General features: G+C 42.4%; 1 protein-coding gene across 9 annotated transcripts in view; it reads right to left on the bottom strand.

Annotated features, from left to right (window-relative positions):
- The window catches only part of rbfox3a (RNA binding fox-1 homolog 3a), a 1,185,382-nt gene that overhangs the window by 1,052,179 nt on the left and 117,305 nt on the right, over window positions 1-15,898 (bottom strand). For all 9 annotated transcript variants that reach the window (XM_062056429.1, XM_062056431.1, XM_062056424.1 and 6 more), the window contains exon 2: window positions 9,264-9,350. The gene's annotated coding sequence lies outside the window, so the exon portion shown is untranslated. The remainder of the gene's footprint in view (window positions 1-9,263; window positions 9,351-15,898) is intronic.

Below are 15,898 nucleotides of genomic sequence, written 5' to 3'. Positions count from 1 at the left end.
CTTACTGACAGGATGCAGTGTGTCTCCCATAACAATGTGACCTCGGACTATGTTAAGGTAACGTGCGGAGTTCCCCAGGGTTCGGTTCTTGGCCCTGCACTCTTTAGTATTTACATGCTGCCGCTAGGTGACATCATACGCAAATACGGTGTTAGCTTTCACTGTTATGCTGATGACACTCAACTCTACATGCCCCTAAAGCTGACCAACACGCCGGATTGTAGTCAGCTGGAGGCGTGTCTTAATGAAATTAAACAATGGATGTCCGCTAACCTTTTGCAACTCAACGCTAAGAAAACGGAAATGCTGATTATCGGTCCTGCTCAACACCGACATCTATTTAATAATACCACCTTAACATTTGACAACCAAACAATTAAACAAGGCGACTCGGTAAAGAATCTGGGTATTATCTTCGACCCAACTCTCTCGTTTGAGTCACTATATTAAGAGTGTTACAAAAACGGCCTTCTTTCATCTCCGTAATATCGCTAAAATTCGTTCCATTTTGTCCACAAGCGATGCTGAGATCATTATCCATGCGTTCGTTACATCTCGTCTCGATTACTGTAACGTTTTATTTTCGGGCCTCCCTATGTCTAGCATTAAAAGATTACAGATGGTACAAAATGCGGCTGCTAGACTTTTGACAAAAACAAGAAAGTTTGATCATATTACGCCTATACTGGCTCACTTGCACTGGCTTCCTGTGCACCTAAGATGCGACTTTAAGGTTTTACTACTTACGTATAAAATACTACACGGTCAAGCTCCTGCCTATCTTGCAGATTGTATTGTACCATATGTCCCGGCAAGAAATCTGTGTTCAAAGAACTCCGGCTTATTAGTGATTCCCAGAGCCCAAAAAAAGTCTGCGGGCTATAGAGCGTTTTCTATTCGGGCTCCAATACTATGGAATGCCCTCCCGGTAAAAGTTTGAGATGCTATCTCAGTAGAAGCATTTAAGTCTCATCTTAAAACTCATTTGTATACTCTAGCCTTTAAATAGACTCCCTTTTCAGACCAGTTGATCTGCCGTTTCTTTTCTTTTCTTTTCTACTCTGCTCCCAACCCGGGGTGGACCGCTAGACTGTCCATCGGATGGGGACATCTCTACGCTGCTGACCCGTCTCCGCTCGGGATGGTTCCTACTGGCCCCACTATGGACTGGACTTTCGCTGATGTGTTGGACTTTCACAATATTATGTCAGACCCACTCGACATCCATTGCTTTCGGTCTCCCCTAGAGGGGTGGGGTTACCCACATATGCGGTCCTCTCCAAGGTTTCTCATAGTCATTCACATTGACGTCCCAATGGGGTGAGTTTTCCTTGCCCGTATGTGGGCTCTGTACCGAGGATGTCGTTGTGGCTTGTACAGCCCTTTGAGACACTTGTGATTTAGGGCTATATAAATAAACATTGATTGATTGATTGATTGATTGATAGATGGTGTGGTATTTGTTGGAATTTGAAGTCACATTTTTATTGCGCAAGGGTTGTGTGCAAGCAAACATTCAATTGTATGCTGACATGTAACTTAAGGGACAGTAACACTCACACATACAGTATATGCTAACCAACCCCTTGCCACTCCAAGATGAGTGAAGAGTTGGTCCAAAAGGCGTGCTGAGACATACGGAAAAGATCTGCATCAACCTTAGGTTAGGTATACGTCGAGTCCCAAACCTAGGGTGGCAACAATATCAGAATTATGTCACTCTTGTTTGGCTCCGGTGGACCAAACGTTATAGCTTACCGGAAGTACTTGAAATGTGTTAGCGGCCCAATACTAACAATCACGGTCGGAGGAATGTGTAAGTAGGAGTGATCTTCTGGACAAAGGAATTGAAAGTGCCAAAGGGACAGTATTGGGGGATAAATAGTTGGGATAACACACAAGGAGAGATTTATAAATTGGCTATACTTTCTCGGTACTGCAGAACCAGTTGTGAGGATAACTTGTTTAAGAAAGTTAGTCTTTGTTCAACGATAATCACCGCCATCCTCCTTTTTCATATGTGTCATCCTCCAGCCTGGGCGGAGGAGGCAGACCAAGACACAATAAGAGCCCACATTTTAAGACTCACTTTACAAATTTCAAGGACTGTGTTTGATTGATTGATTGAGACTTTTATTAGTAGGTTGCACAGTGAAGTACATATTCCGTACAATTGACCACTAAATGGTAACACCCGAATAAGTTTTTCAACTTGTTTAAGTCGGTGTCACCAATGTGTTAGATTTTTTGTTTGGGCACTTGATTCCACAGAATTGTATGCAGACAGACGTTTGTTACGTAACTAGTTACATGCAATTTTTGGCCATACAAAATTCGGGATGGCATCCAAAAACCGGGGCAAAATTTTCGGGAATAAACAAGTAATTTCAAAAGTGGGACAACTGAGAACCGAGGTACAATTGTAGAATATTTTTAAGCAGCGACCCCCCAAAAGTTTAAAGATCAGTTAAAAGATGGAGAGGACACTGTCCAAATAATGGATGGATGGGCTTATTTGGGGAAGTCAGTAGCTGAGTGAATTTGGATTTGGGCTTTGGGGACCAGAGGGTCGAATCCTGCTGTGAACAAAAATAAATTGCAGTATTGACTCATGGTACCCTTGAGGAAGGTGCTAATCAGACTCAAGTCAAGGGCAACACCTGTCTGATTTTCTGTGTGGTATAAAGCAAGCAGCACAATATAAATAATTATAAAATACTATACATAGAATATATATAAATTCTAAGGATCCAAAATTGTTTAAAGGACACGCAAAAAACAACCAAAGATAACCAGATCTTTTCATCACACTGAATTCCGTAGCGTTCCTACACCACTTGTCCTCATTACAACACCAGTGAACTGAAGACCATCCCAGCTAGGAGGTATTATAACTGATACCCGTGCCAAATCAGTCCTTTTCAAACAGTACAAAATAATAAATAGAAAAGATACATACTTTGTTTTAAAAATATGCATTTTTATTTTTAGCAAATTTTTTGACATTTGAGTTAACAGCGTAGTAATTTAAAGGCCTACTGAAACCCACTACTACCAACCACGCAGTCTGATAGTTTATATATCAATGATGAAATCTTAACATTGCAACACATGCCAATACGGCCGAGTTAACTTATAAAGTGCAATTTTAAATTTCCCGCCACACTTCCGGTTGAAAAACTCCTTTGGATATGATTTATGCGCGTGACGTCACAAAAGCAACGGAAGTGGTTGGACCCCATCGGACCCGATAGAAAAGCCTCTTGTTTTCTTCGACAAAATTCCACAGTGTTCTGGACATCTGTGTTGGTGAATCTTTTGCAATTTGTTTAATGAACAATGGAGACTGCAAAGAAGAATGTTGTAGGTGGGATCGATCGGTGTCTTAGCGGCTAAGTACAATACTGTAATATATGTGATATTTGCATTAGTGTACTGTGTCTTTAAGGGTTTGGGGAACGCGCATGCGCGAGTGAGTTGGCGGAGAACTTGAGTGTGTGTGAGCGTGACTTTTGGCTAACAGCAGCTCGTGTATGTGTGCGCGTTACTTTTTTAACTACAACCAGTTACCGCTTGTTAATAAAGCGATTGAGCAATTTGTTTAATGGACAATGGAGACTGCAAATAAGAAAGTTGTAGGTGCGATCGGTGGAGCGGCGGACTACAGCAACACCAACACCAGGAGGTTGTGTTGTGTTTTGCGCAGGATAACAGACGCACTTCGGTGAGTCTAGCTTTGGCTTCCAAACATTTGATCGCTTGCCCGTACGTGCGTGTCGATATGTGCATGTGACGTACGTAACTTTGGGGAAATATATGTTTCTTGCCGACTCTGATGGCGGCCGGGGTGTCGTCAAAAGCGTACAACGCCCGCCGCCGCATCTAAGTTAGCTACGCAGCTAGGTTAGCTTCTGTTTTTTTAGCTTCGCCAAGCGGAATATTATTAATCGTGTATTTACATGTTCGTGGTTTAATAGTATTATTGATCTTCTGTCTATCCATCCAGTCAGGTTTTTTTTTAATTTAGTTTCTATCTGCATTTGAGACTGCTGCTATCACGTTGGCTATGTAGCTAGGTTAGCTTCTATTTTTTTAGCTTCGCAAAGCTGAATTATTAATCGTGTATTTACATGTTCAGTCACTGTGAATGTCCATTTCGCGTTCTCGACTCTCATTTTCAAGAGGATATAGTATCTGAGATGGTTTAAAATACAAATCTGTGATACACAATAGAAAAACGAGAGAGTGTGGAATCCAATGAGCCAGCTTGTACCTAAGTTACGGTCAGAGCGAAAAAAGATACGTCCATTACTGCCTCTCAAGTCCTTCACTGTAACGTTCCTCATCTACGAATCTTTCATCCTCGCTCAAATTAATGGGGTAATCGTCACTTTCTCGGTCCGAATCTCTCCCGCTCCATTGTAAACAACGGGGAATTGTGAGCAGCACTACCGCTTGTGACGTCACGCTACTTCCGGTACAGGCAAGGCTTTTTTTATCAGCAAGCAAAAGTTGCGAACTTTATCGTCGACTTTCTCTACTAAATCCTTTCAGCAAAAATATGGCAATATCGCGAAATGATCAAGTATGACACATAGAATGGATCTGCTATTCCCGTTTAAATAAAAAAAAATCATTTCAGTAGGCCTTTAAATACCATGAATAAATTGCTAATTAGGTAATGCATTTAACAATATGGAATAAAATCCACTACAAATTGTCAAAATTATTGCAGCATAATCCAGCAGCAGTACAGAAGACAGAGAATGTGAAAAAAAGCTTGCTTGCGTAAGCTATTTTTCTGAGATCCCTATTTTGTTAGTGCAGTCAGACAGGATGTATTACGCAGCACTTTTATTGTGAATGCCAGACATGTGCCGTTGGTCATTTGGACTCTTTACAGCTGCTGTGCTTTGACGTGAGACATACAGTATGTCCAGATACAAAATGTCTCTTGAATTCCTGTCTGCCATCCTTCATTCACACTGTGCTTGTTACCACAACATCATCTTACAAAACCCTTCGTTCACTTGTTTTGTATTGTTGTCGTTCAGAATTATGAGGTTTATAAATGCACCTGGCTTGTCTTGACCCTGATATTTTGTCCAAAAGTGGTTCTTCTGTGTTGCACCTTGCATTCATCTCTAGTTTTTATGCCAAGTCCTGTGGCTCTTCTTTTATGGATGTATTCCTTAACAGGGGTGGGAGCTTATCCATATAATACATTTTAGAATTTTTTTTAAAAATGTTGAATATTTTCAGCTTCTCATGGTGTAAAAACGTAATTTCTCTGAAACTCCTCATTTCTATACATAGGGCTGCGGAGAACATTCATGTTTTTAAGAGCAGGCTTGATTTGGCTTTTACCTAATATTTATTAATGTTATTGAAGTCATTCGTACTTTACTTTTTATCTTATTAGTTATGCAATATTTTATTTAGTTATTTATATATTATATATGTACTGTATATTTATACTTTTTTTGTCTTCATATTATTTACTTGCATTTTATTTTCTCTATTTTAACTCATGGTTCTAACTATTTTATTATTTTACTTCCTAGCGTTACTCAGAGGGAGCACTTCATCAGGGGTTATCAGCTCTGTACTCAGCCATGCATTAATTTCTTCATACATGTATGTATCTTTGTGTTTGGTATTTGTGTGTGGTGTGTGTGTGGGTGCGTGTATGTGTGTGTGTGTGTGTGTGTGTGTGTGTGTGTGTGTGTGTGTGTGTGTGTGTGTGTGTGTGTGTGTGTGTGTGTGTGTGTGTGTGTGTGTGTGTGTGTGTGTGTGTGTGTGTGTGTGTGTGTGTGTGTGCGATAATGGGGGATGTGGGTCATCGGGGTATTATTTTTAAGTCTGTGAAGCACTTTGCGTTGCATTTCTTTTATTTGTGAAAAACACTTTATAGATAAAGTTTGATTACAATGATGATGTGAAGGTTGTGTTTATTTGTCTATTATATAGCTGTTCAATTAGTTTTAAAACTGTGGCACCTGCAAACGCCTAGTTTGTGAAGAAATATTCAATATGAAAGAAGATTATACAGTGAAATGTGGAGACCAAACAAAAAGGTATCTATTACCGTCAACTCTGCATAGGTATTGCCAAGTTGACTGTCGTGGTATTATGTTCTCAATATTAGTTTTTCACTCAAGCATCTGTAATTGGAAGTATATGAATGCATTCACTGCTCTTTCACATTGGAAAACAAAATGGTTAAACTAATTAAATACATCAGAAGCCTCTCTATTGTGAACTACTTGAAAAAAACATTAGCAAACATCATAACAGACATTTTTCAGAGTTGCCATAGAAGTGTTTTCTTGCAAAGAGTGCAGTGTGCTTCATATCAAGTGTTTTCATGTGACAACCAGAACGTCAGCAATGGTAGAGGAAAGCACAACAATATAGTGTCTGGGAAAGGGACGGTTAGCATCTCTGCTAAAGCTACATGGTTAACTTTTGCAATGTTTTTGCAGATGTCAGAATTGAGCAAACACATAAAAACATATTGTGCAAGTGTCTGCGGCGTTTTAGCAGCTTTTGACATAGACTTATCCTGGATTTTTGACTTTTACATTAAAGCTAAAAGTAACGTAAGTCAATTTTGAAACCTTTTATGAGATTTTAGGATATTTTTTGACATTTTAAGGCCTTAAATTCAAATTGTTGAATTTAAGACATTTTAAGACCCCGTGGATACCCTTTAATCCGCTGAAACCACTCAGCAAAAACAAACATAGCAAATTCCAAGCACCTCTTTTAGTAGAAGTAGAAAGGAAAGCAAGATTATTTTATAAATATCTCTGCAATGCCTTCACGTTTTGTTTTCAAATTTTCGGCAATTATGCAGATCCCAAATACACAAAAGCAGGTACCAATAGGTACGAAAAGTAGGTTTTGCATACTAGGTCCCCTTTAAAAGATGCAGACTCTGCAACCTACAACAATTGCTTGAAGTTGACATTATGCAAGTAACATCTTGAAAGTAACATCAGTTTGCTAATTTAATGCACAATTCTTGATGTCGGATCAATGAGCAAACATTTGAACAAGAGTCTAACAACACCAGAATTGGGTGTTAATGATCCATTTCTCAAATTGTGCAAGATGTATCACCCAGAATTTGGGATATTAACATTACAAGACAGTAGCGGTATAGTGTGTACATGTGTTAACAATAAGTCGTGCCTTTTTTCCAAGGTTGTGAACCATGTACATTACACAGTACAATGTTGCTAATTTATGGATTTTTCTCTTGTGACATAGCATGTCCGTCCAGAATTGCAGCAGCACATTCACACTCCAGGGGTTCCCCTTAATGTAATTGAATGTGCCATTTTTATTACTGCCACACATTGAAAATAAGTTTTTCTTTTTTTTAATTGAAAACAAATAAAAGTAATATAATATATTGAAGCCCCCAGAAGAAACACACAACGTCCGACACTATTTTTAACTTTTATTACCAATCTTATGATAACAAATTCCAACAGGTTTTACCTCCCGTGTACACACTTTCATGTCCATGAGTCTGTGCTTCCCCAGACACACAACAACACTTCCTCATTCTTTGCCAATCACCTTTCAGGCACGGATGGTGTGTTTGCAAACATGGGAAAAACTGAAATCCAAACCACACGAATATTAAACATTACCACCAGCAGGTTGTTACAGTTTGAATGGATATATATAGCTTATTATTTGTGCATTATTGACAAGTGATGTAACGAAAACTCGACCACCGAATAAATACTTTGATCACCGACAACAGTGTTGCCGAGACCGGATGTAAACAGAACCACCACCATTGTTCGGAGCTTTGTCAGCACGTCTGCGATGTGGACGTGACTTTAATATACGCCAGATATACCCGTGGACAGAGATCTACAAAATCTGCAGATATAAAGAGGAGAAAATTCAACTGAAGCAGCGCAAAACAAGTGTGACATCATGCTTACTGTAGCTCGCCTCTTTTTTCAGCGACATCAACGGACAGAAGTTAAGTTAAATTTGTTGCTAGTAGTTTTTAATTTTAAAAAAGTAATTAAAAGTTTCTAGAATGACACTTAAAAATATTCTACATTGTACAATAAGCAACAACATTTGAAATATGGCAAATATGTTAAAACTAATTAATAATAACAGATTTGTTTTTAAATGTATGCATACTTTTTTAGCCTTTTTATCCAACCCAATCAACTTTATTTATAAATCACATTTTAGAAAACAATAAAAGTTTCATAAGTGCTGTACAAGAGTTAAAACACACATTTAGAAACAGGATAAAACTAAGACTTAGACTTAGACTTCCTTTTTATTGTCATTCAAATTTGAACTTTACAGTACAGATAAGAACAAAATGTTGTTGCATTAGCTCGTTGTAGTGCAGGATAAAAGAGCAATAAGGTGCAGATATAAATAAATAGATTACTGTACAGATAAATATATTGCACTTTTTCCTATGCATCCACGTTTATGGATGTATGTTATATTGTCTTTATATTCCAGCGAGTTAATCTGTTTTTGGATGGAATTGAGGGGATTATTATGATGCGTTCAAGAGTCTGATGGCCTGAGGGAAGAAGCTGTTACAGAACCTGGAGGTTCTGCTATGGAGGCTGCGGAACCTCTTTCTAGAGTCCAGCAGTGAAAACAGTCCTTGGTGGGGGTGGGAGGAGTATCTACAGAAGAAGACTCTGTACAATAGATTCTAAGAAGAGTCAAGTTTTAGAACACTAGTGAATTTTTTTTTTCAAGAAAATTATATCATCATAGCAGATTAGGCAAATTATTTTATTATGTTACGTGACCACACCCACAACCACTCCCCCACCGCCACAGGTATCTTGGCAGTTTCGGAGAAACCCGCCACTCATACACACAAGTACGCACACACACCCACACTTAACTTTCATTCTGGGTGCATCCTAAAAACAGGTGCACTCTAAAGCCAGGAAATTGCAGGAAAAATTTGACATTGTGCAAACATGTTTGTGTTTTGTATTGCTGCTGCTTATTATACATACTAGTGGATGTATTAGTTATCTGATTATTATTATCGTCATTTAAGTTCTTAAATTAAATTAAATTTCAACTTGTATGTCACAAAATTCCATATAATAAAAAAAGCATAGTTTAACAAAATGTAATATGTGCTGCTTTTCTCTAATCTGGGCAATCTTGAGTGAATGTAGAGATTGAATTACATAGATAGACGCATACATGATGTTTGTGCAAATCATTAAAAGTCCTACCCGTTACTGTAGAACAGCTGTAGTCAATGGAGGTTGGGTTGTCGAAGCAACATCATGAAGTTCCACCCATCATGTCTCGCTGTCCATCTGTTTGACAAGAATGTGGTTTACTTCAATCTCTATGTTTGGCAAACGTCAGCAAACACCTTTGATATTTGAAAACATCACACACTTGGAATTATAAGAAGAGTGTGTACGGAAGCCACAAATGGAACCCATGCTTGACTAACCACAGCAGACTAGCCATGTCCCTCATTTATGAACAGTAAAAAAGTGTAAGCGTCTTACTTAATTTTCCTCACTGTGTAAGCAAGTAAGGGGTTAGCAGAGGGGTTGGTAACCCGTGGCTCCAAAACTGCATGTGTCACTTCAGCTTTCTTGTTGTCTCCCTTCAAAGTTGTGGGGGTTTTTTTGATAACATTGTGCATTTTCCAAGCAGAGTTGTATCATTTCCAACAGTCGTTGTCATAGTCATGACTGGTGGAATGGATGAGCTCAAGGGTAATAGAGAAGGAGCCCTTGTGTGCGTTGAGAGAGTCCTATGCATAAGAGAGACGTTGGCTTCTTGAGTGTGTGTGTGAACCTTTTATGAATACATCGCTCAAAATAAAATTCAAGAAAAAAAAACACAGAGTTTAGTTCTGGATGGACACATTCCTTTGTCTTCACTGCCAATGGTGCTGGTTTATCTTTGTGCTTCATATGCGGCTAGATTTTAGCAAACAACAACAATGTTGAAATACGTTTGCAAAGCAAGCATTTTATGAAAATTAGTAATTTATCTCAAAATAGGCCTACACATGCATACTACACTTCTCTTTGTTGTATTTTATTTTAGGACTGTATGTACAGTCGTGGTCAAATGTTTACATACACTTGTAAAGAACATAATGTCATGGCTGTCTTGAGTTTCCAATAATTTCTACAACTCTTATTTTTTTGTGATATAGTGATTGGAGCACATACTTGTTTGTCACGAACAACTTTCATGAAGTTTGGTTCTTTTATGAATGTATTATGGGTCTACTGAAAATGTGACCAAAACTTGTGGGTCAAAAGTATATACACAGCAATGTTAATATTTGGTTACATGTTTCTTGGCAAGTTTCACTGCAATAAGACGCTTTTGGTAGCCATCCACAAGCTTCTGGCAAGCTTCTGGTTGAATTTTTGACCACTTCTCTTGACAAAATTGGTGCAGTTCAGCTAAATTTGTTGGTTTTCTGAAATGGACTTGTTTCTTCAGCATTGTCCACACGTTGAGGTCAGGACTTTGGTAAGGCCATTCTAAAACCTTAATTCTAGCCTGATTTAGCCATTCCTTTACCACTTTTGACGTGTGTTGGGGGTCAGTGTCCTGTTAACTGTAAACTGTGAACTTTTGACCACGACTGTAAGTAGCGGTCTCTGAGAAAGCTTCCAAGCATTGTTCACCAGGAAGAAAGGAGTAGATGTTCACAACATTTAACTGTATGGGCCCAATATGGAAAGTGTAGACCATTTCAAACATCCTGTCATGTGGTTAGACCAAACATGCACATGGAATATTCATATTGAAAAAGTGGAAGCTAAATGTAAAAAGATAATAAACCTAATGAGAGCTATCTCTGGGAAAGATTGGGGAGCAGACCAACAATCTATAATGAATATACAAATTAATATATATAGAACCATGATGAGAACAGCCATTGATTATGGAAGTTTAATTCATGGGACGGCAGCTAAAACACATAATAAAAATAGAGCGGAACATAACCAAAGCATTTAGGGTGTGTACAGGAGCAATGAAAACAACACCGGTCAAATCACTACAGATTGAGGTTGGAGAAGCACCTTCAGACCGCCGCAGGGATAAATTAATGCTAACACATTGAAGTCGAATCAAGGGATGTGGCCATGGAAACCTTGATAAAAGCGTAATTCAGGATTGCTGGGAATATAAATCATACAAAGACAATAGTTTAGGGTTGATAGTCAAAGATAAAACAAAATAAGTAATACTATTTTGTTAACTCGCCAACCCTTCTTAGTAATATTCCCATTTGGTTGTTTCCATACACAGACATAGACTTTAAAAAAGTAGAATCAACGAGTGAATGATCAAAGGGTATGACAGGGTATCAGACACAAACAAATATATTACAAGTAACGGTAAATATTATAGTTACTTAGACGGATCAAAAAATGAAGAGGGGAAGGTCGGAAAACGAGTATACATCCCAGAAATGAATTATTATACAGCAAGAAAAATATCGGATCAAGTTTCTGTCTACACAGCAGAGATGGTGGCGATAATAAGTGTGTTACAGTGGGTTGAAGAAGGTACACACGACAGGGTAATATGTTGTGTAGACTCGTTTGTAGCACTACATAGTATTAACAATATGAAATCAAACCGTGGAGACTTAATGATAGAAATTCAATAAAACTTGTACCAACTGAGAAAGCTAAACATAGAAATAAGGTGACCAGCATGTTAGACTGGAGGGGAACAAGGGAGCAGACAAAATAGACAAAAAAGCAATTAACGGACAGAAATATTGAATGTAACAGTTGGGAAAGGAGAAGTAAAGGCAGATTTTTTTTAAAATAAATAATTAAGAAATGGCGACAGAGGTGGGATAACGATTGCAGAGGTAGGAAATATTATATCCTAAAAAAATCTATTAATGTACATGATATTAAGAGGAACAATAGAGGTAGTGTTAAAGATTATGATTCAGTCATACAGGGCTAAATAAAACAATGGCAATAATAGAAATACTATACACTGTTAAGCTGGAACTAACCAGCGCCAGGCTGGAAAATTCCTGCACACGTAGCATTTCTCGTAGAATAATACATGACTTGCATAATGTTTTTCTGTAGTGACTGTGCCAGAAGTAGACATACATTCTACTGAGGTGGCGAATCCATCGCAGCACAAAGCAAATAATCTCAAGATCCTTATCATCTCAATTCCTGCATGAGATCCAAATTAGTTAAGGCGCACTACGTGAAATAGACGTAAAGTTATTAATATCCCTACTATATATACCATTAACAAAAATGCCTCAAAACAGCTCACTACCTATAATATGGGCTTTTTAAACATCAGATCATTGCCTCCCAAAGCGCTATTAGTTAATGAGGTCATTAGAGACAACAATCTCAACGTCATAGGTCTCAGTGAGACTTGGCTTAAACCAGATTGATTTTTCCCACCTAACGAGGCATTACCTCCTAACTATACGAGTGCACTTATTTCCCGTCCCCTTAAGAGGGGTGGAGTGGTCGCACTAATATCCAATCAAAACATTAACCTTAGCCCTAACCTAAGTATTAAATATATATAATTTGAGGTGCTTACTATGAAGTCTGTCTTATCTATCGCCCCCCTGGGCCATATTCAGACTTTATCAGCAAATTTTCCGAGTTTGTTGCTGATCTAGTGACACACACAGATAATATGAATATAATGTTGGATTTTAATATCCATATGAATACCTCGTCAAACCCTGTGTGCGTGGCACTCCAGACTTTAATTGTTAGCTGTTGTCTTACACAAATAATAGATGAACCCACGCCTCGCAACAATAATACGATAGATTGAGTCCTTGTCCGGTGTGTCACCACCTCCAAAGTTTTGATACTCCCGTACAGTAAAGTAATGCCCGATCATTACCTTACAAAATTCGAAGATCTGACTTATTATCAACAAACTTGTCATGATCCATGGTCCGGATCATGTTTTTGTGTTTTCTGTTAATTTTGGACTCCTTTTGTTATTTGTTGTGCTCCTGTGAGTTTGTTTTGGTTGTCATGGTCACTCTTTGTGTGCACCTGTCTCTGATTAGTGCTCGCCCGCTCACCTGCTTCCCGAGCGCTAATCAGAGGCATTATTTAAGTTGCCTTTGCCAGTCACTCGTCCTGCTCTCATTGTGTTTGCTCCATGCACTTGTCACGTGAGTTTTTGAGTTCTAGTGTTCCTTGTCTTTTGCCTATGCTAAGTAATAGTTCCTTAACTTCCCGTGCGCTCTGCACGCATCCCTGTTGTTTTTGTTTATTGGATGATTTATGATAAATAAATCACTTCCTACCTTACGCCTTCGTCCGGAGCCGTTCCTTTGCATTGGGAGAACAACCGCGCAGCAAGCTGCGACCCCCCGTTCGTGACAGAATGAGAGCAGCATCCGTTCTCCCGCAAACGGACCAGAGTGAGATGGATGAAGGTACGCGCATGGTGTTGCGAGCGATGGAAGTGGAGACGCTTCGCTATTCGACGGAGGAGAGGTCGAACCTTATGTGGGGACCTGGAGGCTCCCTTATCCCCATCGACTCCCTCTGGTCCGAAGACATCGCCGCTACACAGCAGTACCGGACGCGCAGGCAAAGGCGGAAGCCGTCCAGAAGGGCTTCGCCTCGCCGTCAGAACGCGTCACTCCCGCAAGCTCCTCCCCCGGACCGAAGCAAGTTGCAGGCAGCCCAGTATCCTTCCCCCGATGACGTCACTCCGTCCACGGCTGATGACGTCATGGCCCAGAATTTTTTTTTTCTGAATTCTGTCTCCTTGCGTCAACAACCTCCTAAAGACTTTAATTCTAAAATTATACCTTGTCAGGACATTCTTTTGAAATTTAGATGTCAGCCACAGTCTCCTTCTGAGTGCCAAGCTCCGCCCCCTAGGACTCTAGCCCCGCCCACGTCAGTGACTTTTTCCTCTCATCCTCCCAAAAGACCTCAGGTGGGGGGTGGGAAAAGACATTTTGGACAATTTAGAGGGGAGGATTTTGCCCCCCTCCTGACTTCCCGCCACCCACCCGTAAAGACTGTTCCAGACCGCAAGCAGCGCGTCTGGTATCCGCCCCTTGAGGGGGGGGCTGGGGCCGGGAGCTGTGCTGGTGGGGCTGCTCGGCTGCGCCCAGCCAGGCAGCAACCTCCATCCCGGCCGCCACCACCAGTTTTTCGGCCTGCCAAGCCGCAACCTCCAGCCCGTCCTCCACCAACAGTCCGTCGGCATGCCAAGCCGCAACCCCCAGCGAGACCACCTCTGCCATGCTCATGGCTAACCTCAGCCCGGGTGGGCCTGCAGACGCCACCAGCATCTCCGGTGGGCCTGCAGACGCCACCAGCATCTCCGGTGGGCCTGCAGACGCCGCCAGCATCTCCGGTGGGCCTGCAGACGCCACCATCTCCAGTTCCTGTACCTGCTCCTCGGCTGGCACCCGTACCTGCTCCTCGGCAGACGCCTGCACCTGCTCCTCGGCAGACGCCTGCACCTGCTCCTCGGCAGACGCCTGCACCTCCTCCTCGGCAGACGCCTGCACCTCCTCCTCGGCAGACGCCTGCACCTGCTCCTCGGCAGACGCCTGCACCTGCTCCTCGGCAGACGCCTGCACCAGCTCCTCGGCAGACGCCTGCACCTGCTCCTCGGCAGACGCCTGCACCTGCTCCTCGGCAGACGCCTGCACCTGCTCCTCGGCAGACGCCTGCACCTGCTCCTCGGCAGACGCCTGCACCTGCTCCTCGGCAGACGCCTGCACCTGCTCCTCGGCAGACGCCTGCACCTGCTCCTCGGCAGACGCCTGCACCTGCTCCTCGGCAGACGCCTGCACCTGCTCCTCGGCAGACGCCTGCACCTGCTCCTCGGCTGACGCCTGCACCTGCTCCTCGGCTGACGCCTGCACCTGCTCCTCGCCAGACGCCTGCACCTGCTCCTCGCCAGACGCCTGCACCTGCTCCTCGCCAGACGCCTGCACCTGCTCCTCGCCAGACGCCTGCACCTGCTCCTCGCCAGACGCCTGCACCTGCTCCTCGCCAGACGCCTGCACCTGCTCCTCGCCAGACGCCTGCTCCTCGCCAGACGCCTGCACCTCGGCAGACGCCTGCACCTCGGCAGACGCCTGCACCTCGGCAGACGCCTGCGCCTGCACCTCGGCAGACGCCTGCGCCTGCTCCTCGGCAGACGCCTGCGCCTGCACCACGCCAGACGCCGGTGGTACCTGCAAGCACGCCAGACTCACCGGTGGTACCTGCAATCACGCCAAACTCGCCGGTGGTACCTGCAACCACACCAGACTCGCCAGTGGTGCCTGCTGCCACGCCTGCCATGACGGCGCCGGTGCCTGCTGCCACACCTGCCATGACGGCGCCGACACGCCCACCTCCTCGTCGACCACGGATGTGGCCGCTCCCTGGTCGTCCGCCTCGCCAAGTGCGCCCACCTCCCCGTCGGCCACGAATGTGGCCATTCCCTGGTCGCCCGCCTCGCTTGCTGCAGCGGCGTTCCACTCGCCGCCGCCACTTGACTTTGCCTCGGTGGATTCGGGGACACTTGGCCTGGCGACCCACCTCCAAGTCCTCCCTCCGCCCGCCCGTGACTTTTGACCCTGCTTGTTTTTTGTTTTTGTTTTCATATGGACATCTGGTATCTGTCCTTGAGGAGGGGGTACTGTCATGATCCATGGTCCGGATCATGTTTTTGTGTTTTCTGTTAATTTTGGACTCCTTTTGTTATTTGTTGTGCTCCTGTGAGTTTGTTTTGGTTGTCATGGTCACTCTTTGTGTGCACCTGTCTCTGATTAGTGCTCGCCCGCTCACCTGCTTCCCGAGCGCTAATCAGAGGCATTATTTAAGTTGCCTTTGCCAGTCACTCG

This window comes from Entelurus aequoreus, linkage group LG08 (genome assembly GCF_033978785.1).
Source record: "Entelurus aequoreus isolate RoL-2023_Sb linkage group LG08, RoL_Eaeq_v1.1, whole genome shotgun sequence".
Lineage (NCBI taxonomy): Eukaryota > Metazoa > Chordata > Actinopteri > Syngnathiformes > Syngnathidae > Entelurus > Entelurus aequoreus.
The sequence above is the reverse complement of the archived record's forward strand: the minus strand, read 5'-3'. Positions and strand labels throughout refer to the sequence as shown.